Here is an 18,498-nt window from a genome sequence, read left to right on the forward strand (position 1 = left end):
TAGACTCTGCAGCCAAGTGGAGCTGGATTCAGTCTGTCACTAGGCCTCAGTTCTCAGGGACAACCAGCGAGATCCTCTCCTAAGGTCGGCCATAAGCAGAAGGGAAAAAGGGACGAGATCCTCGTGATCTCCCACTTTTATATGAAGTATTCACGTGAATGGAATGTTATACACAGTTGGTCAGTTTCTTGGTCACTTGTTTCTCGTCGCCCCTTTCGCGAGATGTCCATCCATGCTTATCAATAAGTTTGCATTCCATTGCTAGGTTTACCAAAACATGTGTCTGGTTCTCCAGGAAAATGCAGTTAATATGAAGGCTCTAGCTGACAGGCAAAATTCACTGAAAGAGAAACTTGTTTTAACAAAACCAGGACACCCATTTACTTCAGCACTTGTCCACATGCGGTCGGAGTTGATGGCATTGGTCCCAGTGTCTGCAGCAGAGCTGGACTAACCCTAGAAAAGTCTGCATGTATTTTTATGCATTCCTGACTCTGGAGATTGACCTGACTAAAAACAGAGTATACATCAGGACAGACATTGACTCTTAAATCCAGTGTTGAATGATCTTGTTGTCTTTTTTGTCGTTGGGCTCCAGATTTTGCCCCTCTAAATTTTCTCAGGAAACTGAGCCAAAATCCCAGAATTCCAGAATCACAGGCTGGTTGGGGTTGAAGGGACCTCTGGAGATCATCCAGTCCAACCCACCTGCTAACGCAGGGTCACCAGAGCAGATCACACAGGAAGGTGTCCAGGTGGGTTTGAATGTCTCAGAGAAGGAGACTCCACAACCTCTCTGGGCAGCCTGTTTCAGGCTTTGGCACCTCACAGTCAAGAAGTTTCTCCTCCTATTCAGATGGAACCTCCTGTGTTTCAGTCTGTGTCCATTGCCCCTCATCCTGTCATTGGGCACCACTGAACAGAGTCTGGTCCATCCTCTTGACACCCACCCTGGAGATATTTATAAACATTAATAACATCCCCTCTCAGCTTCTCTTCTCCAGGCTGAACAACCCAAGCTCTCTCAGTCTCTCCTCATAAGAAAGATGCTCCAGACCCCTCAGCATCTTTGTAGCGGGAGTTCTTCCAGTAATTCCTTGTCCTTAAATTGGGGAGCCCAGAACTGGATCCAGTACTCCAGATGGGACCTCACCAGGGTAGAGTACAGGCATGAAGACAGTCCCAGCCCCATGGATGGTTTCAATGTGAGCTTCTGGCTGATCATTCAAAAATGCACAATTTCAGACAAGTTGCAGGAATCTTTTTGCATGGTTTGTTCTGCAGCAGAGAGCTGGGAAGATCACAGGGCTTCATGTCAGCCTCAATCACACCTTCCTCTTGCCAAGAAACAACGGGGGCAGCTGCTGTGGGTGCAGTTTATAAGAGGCTGGTTGGGTAGCCCTGAGTTCAGGAAAGCTCCCTATGGGAATCTGCCGAAAGAAACTTTCCCTGGTGAGATCCACAAAGTACTAGTGAATCACTCAAATGCTTCAGCCATGGTCACTTTAATGACATTCCCCCACTTTCTGTCCATGTACATGCACACACTGTGGTATAAAACACAGATCGAGCCCCAAAGTGCAGCTCAGCAGAGCTACGTTAAGGAATATCATGTATACATCTTGCCTGACATGACCAAGAAAAGGCATTTGGTTGTCAGTGCTGTGCATGTACACACAACTGTAATTGTCAGAGACATGAGAAAGTGACAAAATCAAACCCAAGACAAGCTGTATTTGGTCTTATATTTCCCCATGTTTTGTTCTTTCATTGCAGCTTTATGTGCATGGTGGTGTGAGTTACATCTCAGATTTAATTTTCCATCGTCTGCAGAGTCAGGATGAGCTGTTTGTATTTTTAGAGGACTGGGTGCATCTTTTTCGTTTTGGATTTTGCATTGTATGTTTGGATCACAGCTAATATGAGCATTATAGTTTAGAGGAAGTGCAAGTGATTTAACTGTGCCTTTAAAATAAAGGCGATAAAGGTACAAGATCCCACTTTAAAGCTATTCCTGTGAAGATCAGTTAATTCAGGTGCGTGTTAAAAAACTCACCACAGAAACTCCATTAAAGAACATTCACTGTTTTGACCTAAATAAGATCTGCAACCTGACATTGAAAGTGTTGGGGTAGGAGAAAAATACAGTGATGTATACACCACTGAAAGAGAGACACTGCCAGAAAGTATTACTGGAAATGGATAATAGAAGATAATAGAAGCCAAATAATTTTGTTAGAGTTGCCCAGTGTGGGCAAACTGGGAACTATTAAAATTCAGGTATCCCATTTCACGGCAACATGTGCTGAAACTCAGCGGCAAAAATTCTGTTTTGCAAACCAGTTCACACTTATTCAGAGTCCACATTGACAAAAAGCCTGTTCAAGTACTTCATCTTTTAGGACATAATTTAGTGTTTATTGGAAGCAATAAAAAGTAGGAAGATTCCCATCATTTTCATTTAAATTTTTTTCTTAATTTTCAATGTTAAAAGCCATTAACACTATCATCACATAGACTGACCTCTTAGGACACTGCAGGCCAGTAAACTCCAGCTCCTATTCTCCCATTTTTACACAGGTAAGTCACAAGCCTACTTCAGTTCACTATTTCCCATCTTACACGTGTAAGGATCTCATTGTATCTTTTTGGCTATAGAAATTACATTAGGGTTTTGTTATACAGCATCTTCTTATGTATTTTCACTCTCTGCTTTCTAGAAGCCAGTTTCCCGTCTCACAGACAACTTGCGATCCATTGTCCTAAGCGTACACGCTCACCTTGGACACATTTGTTTGAACCTCACGCACATTTGTTTGAATCATTCAAATTTAGGAGCTGCCCAGCTCTTCTGTTTATCTGTTCCATCCTCACCATTGTCGCTTGAATAGTCTTTGACTCACCAGCATGTTTAGTCATCCATAATTTTATATTAACTTAGGTAACATTGATGTAAATGTTGGATAATTTCAGGCCAAATATCAACTGTTGAATTTCCCAGGGAATTTTAACATTTGGTGGTTATTTACCAGTGATGATGATTTTAAGTTCTTTGTGTTTTTAAGCACACGCATACACTGCTTTTTACCATCGTAATGTGCCTGTTTCTTTAATCAAAAATCATACCAAATGAAATCGCATATCTTATTAAACCATAATCTTGTCAAAAAATGAGTAACTCTTTGCTTGTTGAGATCTATTTTTCAGAAAAGCAATATGTTTGGCCTGAGTTACCATACATTCACTTTCTTTATTCTTCATCAGTTGAATTCTGTGTTATGTCTTCCATTATTTTGTCTGTGATAGATGTCAGGCTACCCAATATAAGTGACTTCCATCCTCTTCTTTACCCTTCTTAAATATTTGTACAGCATTAACCCTGTTCTAATCTCTTAGTAGCTGGTTCAGTATTAATCAGTGACTCAGATTTCTCTTCTGCCAGCTCGTCTCATTTACTGGGTACAAGTTAAATGAGCCTGCAGATTTAAAAATGTTTGTCCTTGAATAGATGTAGTTTAATATAATTCTTGGTTATTAATGGACTGGAAAAGAACTGATTTTCTGTGGAATAATTGCATTATCATAGTTATTTTCCAAGAGCAGAACAAGAATTCTTACTGAACACTTCAGCCTTTACTATAAGATTATTAACAATTTCCCCATCTCCATCAAGTAAATAGCGATATTGTTGCTCAGTTTACACTTAAAAAATGTTCTATTGTTCTTTGCATTTTTCAAGCCATATATTTTTTCTTCACATCCTCAGCTTCTTTTATCATTTCTCTGCATGGTCTTAGATTTCTATAGATTATTCTCTGCTTCCCTATTGTCCTGGGGTTTTATCTATTACTTTTTCTTATTTCTGCTTATTGTTTTGTTTTGACACTGAGTGAAGAGGTGCTTTTGTCCAAGTCTGCTCCTCTTTCATCGCTGTGGGTTCACTGCAAGAATAACTTGTATTTAGCAGCAGACCACCAATATGAATGATTCTTTTATGGGTCGAAAGCAGATTGGGGCTGTATATCCAGAGCTTGGAGTTTGCATCAGTGTTCCACGAAACCCGTCACACTCAGCCCTTTAGATGCCTGATCCTTCCATAAATTTAAGAATCTTTAATACGAGGAGGGATGAGGTTAATTCCATCTGTTTTTGTTAAATTATAAGATGCGGGCTCTCAGCTTTTATACCCTTTTATCAGTTGCTTTTAGTGAGTTTTTATAGTTGCTATAAGCCCCCAGAAAAGGAAAATAACAGCACGCTGACACCGAAAGTGCTGGCCTTGCCTTTATGACAGTGGCACAGATGTGCTGCGATAATCTTCATTTCACGGCTCAGATTGACCTTTGCACACAGACGCTGCAAAGGAATCAGTTTTACAGATCTTAATATCTACTGGAAGGAGTTCTCCTCGAGCCCATGTTTTTATTTCATACTAATTAGTGTGAAATAACAGCATTTAATTGCAGTTAAGTGGAGACAGAAAGAAGTGTTTCTCCTAATGGGCTTTCTTCCAGTGTTTTTAAATACCATACATTTTTTGTGGGTAACTAGTTGTAAGAGGGATGTCACTGGCAGTGAAAAATATTCCTCAGTTAGAGTTCAGTGTTTCTCTCCCATCCTTTTCTAGCATAAAGTAGAAGATGGTTTCAAAAGCCTGATTTGCAGCCAGGTCATACATTTCTACTGGATATGTGCAGCGATGCATTCTCTAAGGTTTGTACCTGGAGTTAAAGTTGAGCTATGTGGTAGATATACATCTTTATAGTGTTAACCGAAGTGTTGTCGTTAAGTATATTACCAAGGTAACGTGCTAGATGACCTGTAAAATAAAGAACAAAAAGTCCAATTGATTCTCTCTCTCTGTGACAAGATTCCCACACCACTGTTTATGCTGAAACTTAAAAGCTCCAAAAGGACCACTTAGAGAGTTCACTGTGAGATATCAGAATCTGATGCTCAATAAATAGATACTTAGAGACTGTTGAATCTCTGTGTTCAGGTGAAAAACTAATAAACTCTCCCAGCATCACCAACATTTCCTATCTTGTGCTTTATTTGATTTTATCATATTTTAACTTCCAAGCCTGTCCTTATTGCAGTAAGAAGCTTTTGCAAGGAAGGATGCTGAGAACAGCATATGTCAGTTGTTTTCAAACATGGTAGCACGTCACACACCAGCAGCATCGCACCTTGCTTAACTGTAGCATCACTTCATCACGCGAAGAGACTCTTCAAAAAGCAAAGCAGAACAAGGCAATTTGCAGAGATGATGGCTACGCTCACACTAAATATTTTAGAAGAAACTCTAATTGGACTATCAGTGGATCTTGTTTAATTATGGCAGAAATGACAATGAAATCAAGCATCGAAAGAGCTTGCTGAGGCTTTTGGTGAAAAAATCCCACAATCTAAGCATAATGATGTTCCAAACAGTATTAATACAAGTGGTCAGTAAGAGTTTATTTATATTAGTGCACCTTCTCTGGTCAAGCTGGATCATGAGCTACTCCAGGTTGTGAAACACGTCCAAGGGACCATTCTGGGCACCCAGTGGGTCCAGAATAGGTGCATTTCTATACTGTTAAACTCTTATGGATGGTCACACCCAAACTATCTATTGAGGATGATCTCTGGTCCTTGCTAGCGGAACTGTGCACAGGAATTCAGAGGGTGTTGGCTGACCAGAGCCCAAACCATGGTTGGGTCCATTCTAACAAATGGTATAGACCAGGGGTGTCAAACTCATTTTTACCAGGGGCCACATCAGCCTTGCAGTTGCCTTCAAATGGACAAAGGTAATTTTAAGACTGTATAAAGGTAGGAGTAGTTACAATTTTACAGTCCTAAAATTATATTCGGCCCTTCAAAGGCAACCACAAGGCTGGTTTGGCCCCTGGTGAAAATGAGTTAGACAATCCTGGAATAGACTATCAGGTTCCACTGCTTGGTGCTGTTTAATTCATCACTATCAACATAGTCTTTGGGGATGAAGGGACAAAATGGTGTACTATGTCCTGGACAAATGTCTGCTATGTCCTTTGATAAGTTCTTATCTGATGATAAAATTATCAAGGCCTAAGTGATTGCAAGTGAACTTACCCTAAATAGACCTGAGAGAGTCAGGGTCTGGAATCCCTACTGCCAGTGTAGTCTTATGCAAAACTTTGCTGTTGGATCTCACAGAATCACAGAATGTCAGGGATTAGAAGGGACCTGGAAAGCTCATCCAGTCCAATCCCCCCATGGAGCAGGAACACCCAGATGAGGTTACACAGGAAGGTGTCCAGGCGGGTTGGAATGTCTGCAGAGAAGGAGACTCCACAACCTCCCTGGGCAGCCTGGGCCAGGCTCTGGCACCCTCACCATGAAGAAGTTTCTTCTCAAATTTAAGTGGAACCTCTTGTGTTCCAGTTTGAACCCATTAGCCCTTGTCCCATCCTTGGTTGTCACTGAGAAGACCCTGGCTCCATCCTCCTGACACTCACCTTTTATATATCTGTAAACATGAATGAGGTCACCCCTCAGTCTCCTCTTGTCCAGCTCCAGAGCCCCAGCTCCCTCAGCCTTTCCTCACACGGGAGATGCTCCACTCCCTTCAGCATCTTTGTTGCCCTGCGCTGGACTCTCTCCAGCAGTTCCCTGTCCTTCTGGAACTGAGGGGCCACAACTGGTCACAATATTCCAGGTGTGGTCTCCCCAGGGCAGAGTAGAGGGGCAGGAGAACCTCTCTGACCTACCGACCACTCCCCTTCTAATCCCCCCCAGGTACCATTGACCTTCCTGGCCACAAGGGCCCAGTGCTGGCTCATGCTCACCTACTGTTATTTTATATTCATATCGCAGAAACGTGGAGGTGAGGAAGAATCATGGCATCTATTTTCTATTAGGAAGAACAAACAATTGTCTGCTTTATCACAGCACCGATCCACCCAGAGCTGGCAGCCACAAAACTGGAAAATCTGAGTTCACACATGCTCGGTAGGGATCTATTTAGATTTCAGCAGCAAAATTGTCTGCACTGAGTGGATTCCTTCCCTTTCCAACCCCGTCCTACTGCTCCCAGCCAGGCTGCACATATGGCATCCCTAGAAAGCAATTGAACCCGCTACAGTGCCGCAGTTGCGAGGGTTGAGTGGTAATTTCTGTGCAATTGTTCTGCTCAGCACTGGGCCAGTGGAAAGAAAAAATAGCCTGTGATGAGGGAATTAAAGGCTATTACGGAGTACATATGCATACAGGGGCTGATCTGAAATCACACAAGCCCTCTTAATTCTGTTCTATGCTCACTTTTGAGTGCTTGACTTGGCGAACTTTGAGTTTCTTCAGCAAATGCTTTTTTTTAGGTGTAATTAAATATAAATACGGCCGTGGGCCTTTTAAGAGAACATTGTGGGTTGCACTTGCCAGCGCTTGCCTTAATCTACGTGCTGGATTTACTTCTAAGTCCAAGGGAACAAATCATCAGGTTGTGTTAAGTTTCGTTCTTGAGAGAGCTTTTCACACTGATCTGAACCATTTGATTAGATATATAGTACCTGAAAGTGCTGGGCTGGATTTTACCCATGGTCTCTGAACAGAAAAAAGGTATTTCTAGTGTCATTAATTGTGCCACCCACTTTATCAGCTTTCCCAGACTGTATGTTTGTATCCATTTTATACAGGAAAAAAAAAGGATTTTACCCTCTTCAAATGAACTGTTGGAACAACCTACTTGTTTTTCAAGAAAAAATAGAAAACTAAAACATTCTTAGCCTGGTTTAAACATACCAATGCATTTGTTGTCCAAAGCAGGTAAAACAATGAGAGGGCAACAAAGATGCTGAAGGGAGTGGAGCATCTCCCGTGTGAGGAAAGGCTGAGGGAGCTGGGGCTCTGGAGCTGGAGAAGAGGAGACTGAGGGGCGACCTCATTAATGTTTACAGATATATAAAAGGTGAGTGTCAGGAGGATGGAGCCAGGCTCTTCTCGGTGACAACCAATGATAGGACAAGGGGCAATGGGTACAAACTGGAACACAAGGGGTTCCACTTATAATTTGAGAAGAAACTTCTTCATGGTGAGGGTGCCAGAGCCTGGCCCAGGCTGCCCAGGGAGGTTGTGGAGTCTCCTTCTCTGCAGACATTCCAACCCGCCTGGACACCTTCCTGTGTAACCTCATCTGGGTGTTCCTGCTCCATGGGGGGATTGCACTGGATGAGCTTTCGAGGTCCCTTCCAATCCCCGACATTCTGTGATTCTGTGAGATGCTCCTGAATACATGTGCAGATTAAATTTTTTCAGATCTCTTCCAAAAGTCACCAAACCGATAGGATTCTGCTCCAGAGCTCAGTTTTGATGATGCTGATGAACACTCTGTCCCTGATCTACAGTACGTGTAAATTCCTACTGAATTTGAAGCACTTCTGTCGTGCACTGAAGTCCCTACATCTACTCAGGCTGAGTAAAGCTCGAGTGCTTTGGACATCAAGGGATTCCGAAATTGACATTTTATTAATTTTTCTTACTCCAACTAGCAGAGCCCAAGTGGGGCTCCGGTGCTATTAGAGTGTGCGTGGTGATAACACTAATGCAGTTTTCAACTGATTTTAGGATTAAATCACAGCACTTTCAAATCCTGTACTTGTCTTTAGAATAAAATCCCGTTCGTGTTCAGAAGGACAGATGAGCAAACAGCCATCTCGGAGATCAGCTCACGCATCAAATTCTCCAACAATATTTAGATCTTAACCCTTAAACAAGGGTACTGGATTTAAACTCTGATCCCACCTCTGTTGTGCTGGGGTGACAGAAGCAGCCAGGTATTGTTTGTGACTTTTAAACAGCAAAACTGTATTTTTTAGGCTTTCCGTGACCTATTATTATATTAATTTGGGAATGCAGGTTTTCTGACAGTGTCTGGTAGCAATAATAAGGAACATGCGAGAGATTGTTGATTTACCTCTGTAAATTACAACCTTTTTAATTAGGGTCTCGCAGTTCATATGTATGTAATGTAACGGTATTTATAAAATTATACTGTCCACAACAGGCTAGCCCAGAATTTCAGTAATTGCAGAGCAAGGTAGGAGGCCCTTTGGTATGGTTGCCTGTCCTCATTTCTCTAATTGAAGTGAGTACCCCAATGGGAAAATCATTATTTCTAATATTATACACACAAATTAAAACTCCATTTAGAGGTACGGTGGGACCATCTTATAATTGACTTTGATCTTGAAGAAATATCTCAGTAATATTTATAGTAAAGTGGTCTGTGCCAGAAAGGGTATCTAGAAGGGAAAATATTATTTTACTGAGAAAGGCCTGAGCATGTGTAACACCAAATTTACTAGAGCTGTGGGGGCTGAAATAAGTTTATTCAGTGCAGTAAGCTGCCGAATAGCAGCAAAGTGTTGCCGAGCTCCATTTTTCGACTCCTGTTCTACTTTCACAGAGGTGTAGATGGTAAAGGAAATGACCGATTGTATTTAAGCAGGATAAGCCACACAACTTTTATGTCTATTTTTTTCTTTAGGTTAACACTTTAAAAAAATCCTCCTAAAAATACCCATAAAAATATTCAAATGTGCTCATTTAAAACTGCATTTTTCCCTTTCTTGTGGGAAACTACAAGCATCCAGCTACTGTAGCACTGGAGGGACCAGCGATCATCTATTAGCGGTTTGAATGGACAGGCAATCACTCCAAAGTCTTTGATCCCCAGGGGTAATTAGGAAGACACTGAATAGGAAGTGCTGACTCTTTACATTGAACAAACATTGAGTTTAACTGCTTCATTTTATAACATGTCTTTCTAGTCACTTCCTTGAAGGTTTCAAAGAAATGTGATGCTTCAGCTGGAAGCTTTTTTTCTTCCCTATTAAGAGCAGTTGGGAATTAAATTAAAATATAAAGTGCTTTCCTAAGAAGGAGCTAATACTGTTTGGTAGACCATCTGCTTCTATCTAGGAAATCTTTGATACAGCTCTTCAGTCAGGAGGGGTGAAAGAATAACTGTTTTGTGTCAAATCACAGCAAGTAAATGCGTTTGCAGACAGGACTTCAGGTAATTACCACAGTGCTTTGTTTTCCCAAGAGGCTCTTCTCACTCTGGTGGCAAAATTAAGAGGTAGAAAGCTCGCCATCGTTTGAATTCCTCCTTCGTATATGGTGATTCTGATTGAGGGAAGAGAATAACTGAATTATCTCTGGAAGAACGACTTCTGGTACTTGCATGGTTTGAGGTCTGGACGTGGAGGAATGGTCAGGCAGCAGACAGGGTTCCAGGTATTACTGGATGTATCCATCCCATAGTGTGTGTCTGACTGAGCTTTAGGACATTAGAGGTCCTAAAAAAAAAACCCACAAACAAGCACAACACAGCTGCCTCTCTGATTTGTCATCTAAATCCCTCATTCTTCTCCTTTCACCTACGGCTTCTCCAGTTCTCAGTGTGAAGAACTCGCAGCCCAGCCCAGCAGAGCGTCTCCAGCCCCAATCACTGCAGAAGGCTTGTAAACCCTTTATTTTTTTCTCTCTGAAGGTGGATCACTGAGCAGTCAGGAAAGGTGGCAGCTGGGGAATTTACCATAGGGAGCATTACCCTAAATCACAGAATCACAGAATGTCAGGGATTAGAAGGGACCTGGAAAGCTCATCCAGTGCAGTCCCCCCATGGAGCAGGAACACCCAGATGAGGTTACACAGGAAGGTGTCCAGGCGGGTTGGAATGTCTGCAGAGAAGGAGACTCCACAACCTCCCTGGGCAGCCTGGGCCAGGCTCTGCCACCCTCACTGAGAAGTTTCTTCTCAAATTATAAGTGGAACCTCTTGTGTTCCAGTTTGTACCCATTACCCCTTGTCCCATCGTTGGTTGTCACCAAGAAGAGCCTGGCTCCATCCTCCTGACACTCACCCTTCATACATTTATAAACATTAATAAGGTCACCCCTCAGTCTCCTCGTCTCCAAGCTCCAGAGCCCCAGCTCCCTCAGCCTTTCCTCACACGGGAGATGCTCCACTCCCTTCAGCATCTTTGTTGTCCTGCGCTGGACTCTCTCCAGCAGTTCCCTGTCCTGCTGGAACTGAGGGGCCAGAACTGGACACAATATTCCCGGTGTGGTCTCCCCAGGGCAGAGCAGAGGGGCAGGAGAACCTCTCTGACCTACTGACCACCCCCCTTCTAATCCCCCCCAGGTACCATTGGCCTTCCTGGCCACAAGGGCCCAGTGCTGGCTCATGGTCATCCTGCTGTCCCCAGGACCCCCAGGTCTCTTTCCCCTACACTGCTCTCCAACAGGTCGTTCCCCAACTTATACTGGAACCTGGGGCTGTTCCTGCCCAGATACAAGACTCTGCACTTGCCCTTGTTCTATTGCATTAAATTTCTCCCTGCCCAGCTCTCCAGCCTGTCCAGGTCTCTGATGGCAGCACAGCCTCTGGTGTGTCAGCCACTCCTCCCAGCTTGGTGTCATCAGCAAACTTGCTGACAGTCACTCTATTCCCTCGTCCAAATCATTGATGAATATATTGAATAATACCGGCCCCAGCACTGCCCCCTGAGGCACTGCACTAGATACAGGCCTCAACTGGACTCTGCCCCGTTGACCACAACTCTCTGGCTTCTTCCCTTCAGCCAGTTCGCAGTCCCTCCTTGTGCCTTTATTTCTATAAACTATTTTCTTGTGTCAAATCAAGAGGCCAGGAGGAAGAGCCATGGGACTTCCCAGCCACAAGCTGTGAGTCTTCACTTAAACAATGTGTAGTCAAACTGCCTTTTGGGCACTGTTCCTTTGTGACCTCTGAATTTTACATTTCTAACTGAACAGCAGCCCTGATCCATCTCAGTTGTGGAGAGCACAGTGTGCATTTGTTCAAGCAGAGGATCATTTCAGAAGTCAGGTTTTTATCCCTCAGGGAAGAGCTTAAAGCCATGGAAGGAGAGTATTTACTCACAGGAAATAATTTTAAATGCTAGAAACATGGAGTGCTGTGCCATTTTCAGTCACAAGGTAACTGCCAAATTCCACATAAGAACTGGCCTTGCAGGAATCCCTCTCTTCTTCCCCACAGCCTCTGGCTCAGTGACCTGGGTTGCGTATGTGTAAATGGTGTGAATTCCTGATGCTGTGAACTATTGGGATTTTTAGTCATAGAATCTTAGAATTGTAGAATTGTAGAATCACAGAATAGTTTGTGTTGGAAGGGACCTTCAAAGCTCATCCCGTGCCACCCCTGCCATGAGCAGGGACATCTTCACCAGCTCAGGTTGCTCAGAGCCCCGTCCAGCCTGGCCTGGGATGTCTCCAGGGATGGTTCATCCACCACCTCTCTGGGCAACATGGGACAGGCTCTCAACACCCTCAGTATAGTCAGGATCCTCAGTTTCAATTCCAGACCTGAGAACCTGTTAGTTACCTGGGTATTAAATTACTCCAACACTCCAAATGTCCCGTGCTCTTAGATGAACAGCAGCTTGGATCTGTCTGGTCCAGGACTTGATCTTACAAACAAGGGGAGTGGGTACAATATGCTGCATCCAGACTCGCTGCTTTTACCCCATTATGAAACCCGTAGGGCTTCAATCCTTGGCTCTTGCTGTGTTGGTCCACACTGGGACACAAGAGTCATGTCCAGCACTGAAATGGAACAGCGGTGTGAAAGAAAAACTAACTGATTTATTTACTTTATTTTTTTAAAATGTTTGTTTTACTGTTTCTATTCTCCTTAATCTTGCGTGCCTCTTCCTTGATTTATTGAAGATTGACAAACCAGTGATTATTTCATTCTGAAAGGCTCCTTTTCATAACATTGAATGTCACAAAAATATGATTAATTCTGCAACAGTCAATTCTCGCACTTCTACAGAAATCACATAATTTCTGTGTAGAGAGAGACAGTTACCCAGATAATTACAGTCAAGTTTATTCCGGAGACAGGAGTGAAAGCAATACATTTTCTTCAGTCAAAATTAGCCCTAAGTAATTCAGTGGTGGATTTCAGCTTTTTTTCAATTAGGAGAAAGAGCAAACCTCAGGTCTCATTTTAGAGAACGTGTTATTACAAGGCTGACTGTTGAACCTGAGGGTTAAAGTGAAATATGTAACCACCACATATCTTATGCTTGATTCCACTGAAAGAGGGGAGAGCAAAGCAACAAGCTGTGTAAATGTCTTCTCAACCACTGCCTGAGCTCCAGCTGGTTTTCCTGTTCCAAGTCTCTTTTGCTTTTTTCCTTCGCTTTGCTTCGCTTTTTCCTGATCTTCTTTTGCTCATTTTCTCTCATTCTGAATTTTCCTTACATGCCTCCCCTTTCTTTCTCATTTTTATTCTTGTTCTTTATGTCATCGTGTGTCTCAGCTGTTCCTTCCCACACTGTTTTTTCCCATTTTCTCCTTTGCCCCATGCTGCATTGGGGGGCTTTGGAAAACCAGTGTCCTACCAGGAATGGTCCTTTGGCTTGCGTTGGCTTTGGCTTTGCGGGGAGGTGCCTGTAGAAACCAATGGAGCCAAATTCTTCTCCAGATCAGCCCCAGTGTTCGTACAGCTGAGATGAGGTTGGAGCGGCTCTGGAGGGCCGCTTGTATCATTTATGAAAAGTATACTGACATCCTTTGATAAATATGGATTCAAAATATGGACCATCCTTAGTGCGAAGAGACTGACTAGCTTTATCAAACGAGAAGCCCAAAAGACTTTCTGTCTTGCCAATGTGCCGTTTACTCTCTGACCTTGCTGTAAATCCAGGCTCACACTCATGGTGGTAATGATTAACTTGTTGTTTTTTGTTGAGTTTCCATTCTGAGAGACTCTTTATTCATTGTTTGGGTCAAGATCAGTTGTTAACTTTAAACCAGTTGTTATTTTACTCATTTCTTGGCTTCTCCAGGAGCTTCTCCTGGGGGAGGAAACATCCAGGACAGCAGCAGAACCTGCAGGATGTGGTTCTGACAGGACAGGCAGAAGGCGACACTGAATTTCTGTGCGAACACATTTAGCAAATGCTATCGAAGCAGCTGGTGGCTTCAGTCGTAGCCTTAATCTCAAACACCATAATTGATTGGTTTGGTTATTTATTACACTTAGCTTGCTGCTTTGCGCAAAGCAACAAGCTCATAAAGAGCCAGCAGCGTGGTTTTCAATGTTTTGCTGACCAGTGTGGTTTCTGGGGTCTCAGATGCTTCAGTAAGCATGTCTCGTCTTTTCTTCTCCCCATGATCTATCACACTCATCTGCCTTTCCCTGCGAACTCCTTCGCTCCATCAACCTGTCCCAAGAGATGTCCATTCTGTTGACCATGTGAATTATTCTCTTTGTTTGTCCTTTTTCATTCTAAATGCTGTACCGCTTTCTTTGTTCTCCACTCCGCTGAGTAAGTTGGTTGACTTCAGCGTTTTGTTGGGTCATAAGCAAGTGACAATAACACAAAGATACCCAAAACCCAGGGTCTCTTCACAAAAAACTTGGAAACAATGTTCCCCTTTATTTGGCTTGAAAGCACCTCCACAAATGGCTCTGCAGTAGGAATAATGTGGTACAGAAAGAGTAATGTGTTAAAACCCAAGGAGTCGTCATCCTGAACACTCAGTTCTAGCCATATGAACTTTGATTTATTCGGATTTAGCCGATGCTAAACTGTTTGTAAATTTGCTTTTCTAAAGTGAATCTGAGTCCAGCAGATTAACAGTGGAAATACCAAACTCAGCAAAGTGATCAAACCCTGAAAGGGCTAGAGTTTGGCTTCCTCCTTCTCCCAGCCACCAAGGTGGCCAGAGGTGACTTAGGACCAAGGGTAAGTTGGTTTATTCTGCCACAGAAAATCCTATTACCCACTCAACAAGTTTCAGGGCACTTTTTGCTTGTGCTTAACTCCAGTGAAAATGTTGTACAAGGCAAAGATTGGATGTCAAATCATGAACATAATGGGCCAGAAGCCCCAGATACCTTTATATCATTGAAGTTGTTGATGCTGAAACAACTCCAAGAGGACACATGCAGGGTTTCCATTCTGAGAGAAGGAGACCAGAGTTTTATTAGCCATGGGAAATAAAACCAAAGCTTCTGCAAAGTGCATGTCATGAGGCTTCCTGGGCACTGAAAACCACATGGTATTTTACAAAAGGGTACACTTTAATGATTGTTAATTGGAGTCTGCTCTTTTAATACATGGGGAGCCTTCAATATCTGAATATCTACTGAGTGTCATGTTGTGGAGGGGGAAGAACATGGGGGCTGTTAGGAGGACATTTGCTCTTTGTGAGCCACATCTACCTGAGCAGAGGAAAAAACAAGGGAAAATGTCAACAGTGGGTTCAGCTGACCTGGAGACTGAGAACACCAGGAATCAAACTATTTTTATGGCTTCACTTTACTTTTAGGAGCATTAACACTTCAAAGGATGTGATTGTGCCTCTCATCCATGGTTCCAGGGTTTTTCCCTGGTTGTGGTCTTTTCTTGTTTTTCCCCACAAGACCTTTGTATCAATTTAGCACAGAACGAGGCTGATTTGCATCTCTCCTAAAACCTTCAAACAACAGTGTGCATCAACAGTTTTACACACCCCAGAGAGATTTAGAGACCCAAAGCATTCACTGCTGTTACTACTTGGCTTTTTAGCATGACTATGTTAGGGGGAACAAGCTGAAGACTTGATATTTCACCAACTTGCCAATCAGGTACTCTTAGTATTTATAAGACAACAAAGATAAACACTTAACTGGGTGATTTCCTAATAACATACCTGTTACCAGAGTGTGTTTCCAAAGCCAATCAGACTCTTTGTTTTGATTTCAGGAAGGCTTTTGTGGTTATTAAATACCTGCAGCAGAAATTGCATGATGACTCTTCGCCCTATGGCTTTGTTTTATGCTTGGAAACATCAAATCAGAAACCCTGGATGGAGCACTAGCTTCACGCTTTTGCACTCTGTTTTCTGAATTCTTTGAAAGCCAAGTAATCAAAGTGCTTTTAAAATAATTCTCTGTTTCTCGGATTTTTTCACTTTGGTATGCATGGTGTACATGCATCTCATTCTCATGGGTCATCATTAGAGACCTTCTTACAGCCTTTCAGTACTTAAAGGGGCCTTAGAAGAAAGATGGAGAGGAACTTTATACCAGGGCCTGTATTGACAGGACAAGGGGTAACAGTTTTAAACTGAAAGAGGGGAGATTCAGGTTAAATATAAGGAAGAAATTCTTCCCCATGAGAGTGAGAAACTGGAACAGGCTGCCCAGAGAAGCTGTGGATGCCCCATCCTGTGAGTGTTCAGGACCAGGTTGGACAGAACTTTGAGCAACCTGGTCTGGTGGAAGATGTCTCCTCCCATGGTAGAAGGGTTGGACGGATCACATTTAAAGGTCCCTTCCAACCCAAACCCTTCTATGATTCTCCGATTCTATGATCTTTGTGATGATGGTATCATTGTACACAAGAAGCTTTTTATTTAGACAAAATCTATTAACCAAAGACAAAAGTTAACATATTAATGCAGGCCTTTCATCTCTGTGTGGTAACACAGACAGTATCTGTGTTACAGATAGTTCTGCCATATTTTCTTTGTTGGGACTTTGCAAGACTTTGAAACATTTAGGAACGAATGGTGACATGGAACAGTCGATTCACTTGTGCAAGAGGAAGGAGAATGTCCAGAAAAGCTGTAGCACTTCCAGGCTACCAGTTCTGTCCTCAGGTGTTTTAAAATACATTTTGCATGCCCAGAAGAAAAGTTCATAGCCTTCCCGCTACACCCATAACAATGCCAACTTCTTCACTTTTATTGTCTTGCTGTAAGGATGGTTTATAAGCAATGAATTCCTGCAAAGGAGAGAAGGGGAAACAATGTCCTTTTGGGGAAACAATGGCATGTGTTCCTAAGAGTTTGTGTGGCACTTTTAGACTGTGATATCCAAAGGACAGAGCAAGTCAAATGATCTGGTGAAAACCAAAAACCAAAAACACTGGGTCAATTCATGCAAGTTCATTGTAATATGAAGATATCTGGTAGGTGGAGTTGGGGTTGAGCATTAGGGCCAGCAGAGGCACAGGGACTGCTTGCTGTCTGAGATTACCCAGAACAGTTGTCATTTTGCTTTCAACTACAAGCATCTGTGTGGTTAAAGGTGGGAACTGAAGCCCCTGAGCTGTGTAAGAGCTCAGTGGCCCCACTCCGGTCCATGGAGAGGTCCATCTGGGATGGCATTGGCAAGCACAATCCGTACTGAGCTCAGCACAAAAACTGCTGGTCGAGGGTTGTGTGAGGTGCCTGTTAGGGCTTGTGGACCTCTGAGCATAGAGTGAGTGAAGTGAATTAATACACAATCGCATTTTAATGGCCAAAGAAGTAAACTGAATCAGCCCTTTAATGTGCTGTAGATCTCTTTTTGCTTTCCGTGAAGTAGAAACAAAAGATTCCTACCTGATGAGGCTTGATGAGGTTAATAGCTACGAAGTACCCAGGTACTCTGACAGCGAGGGCCGTATGAACACAAAGATATTATGCAAACATAGCAATGCCAAGTGCTTGATGCAAATTCCTCGCTCCCAGTCTGATTTCCTTTCTTCCCTTGCACAGTTTCTCTGCCAAAAACATGAACTCCTTTCAGATGATGAAAACACTGGCCACCCTGCCTAAAGTATCCTGGTTGGTAGTGTTCCATTTGGTATGTGTACCTGTATAAAAATGTTTGAGTTTTGAACAGGTCCTCAGGAGACCTTCCTTGCTGTGCGTCCTGGCTGTTTGGGGGTTTTAAGCAAGTGTTTTCTTTTTTAATGGTTAAGACTTTATTAACAAACCTGGTCTCTGCTTACACACTAAAAGGACAGTTTTGCTCTTCTTATGTTTTGTGATGTTGTAGTAGTGCAAAGTTATTCATGTTAGTAAATGGTGGATGATCTAATTGAGACTGAAGTGGAAAAATCACTGATTGCCTAAACGTGCTGGGTTTGGAGAACTACTCAGATTACTTTTCAGTCCTCTTGAAAAGACTGTTCATGATGCAGAGGTTTAAATAAACTAACCACTTGTCCCTGACAGTGTTTGCCAAGTTCAGATGTATCTTTGTGAGTAAAATGAGAACTGTAAGCCATGGAAATGCTCTTTCTTTGCTGGTTTTGTTTATGTTAAGTGGCTGTGATGCTAGTGCCATTGTACAGTTCCTTGGAGAAATTCTACTGTAAAATATCAAGGCGTTACCTTAAAAAAGAAATGTCATTCCAAGCGTAGCAAATATCGGATCATTTAGCCGTGGAGAGCCTGAAGCTAAACTGGATACTGATTAAATATGAAATGTTTATGTTGGGGACAGAAGAACTGATACGGGAAGGCACATTCTTTTGCTTTATATTTTCAAGGGGCAAGGATTAGTTGTATAAGCATATGATTTTCCGTACTCCTCATACATGTGTTTGCTTTTGAAGCATTCTGTCTTGTTCCTTAACTTCGCTTGTCTTTATGCAAAGCCTTGAAATAGATTCACGTGTGCACTTTGCGTGGCCCAGAAACCCACAGAGAGCTGTGCCCT

The 18,498-nt window shown here is 42.7% G+C and overlaps 1 protein-coding gene across 1 annotated transcript in view; it reads left to right on the forward strand.

Annotated features, from left to right (window-relative positions):
* Positions 1 to 18,498, forward strand: part of TENM4 (teneurin transmembrane protein 4) — a 653,831-nt gene that overhangs the window by 419,899 nt on the left and 215,434 nt on the right. The window lies entirely within an intron of this gene.

The sequence above is a fragment of the Streptopelia decaocto genome (genome assembly GCF_964273445.1).
Source record: "Streptopelia decaocto genome assembly, chromosome: 1".
NCBI lineage: Eukaryota > Metazoa > Chordata > Aves > Columbiformes > Columbidae > Streptopelia > Streptopelia decaocto.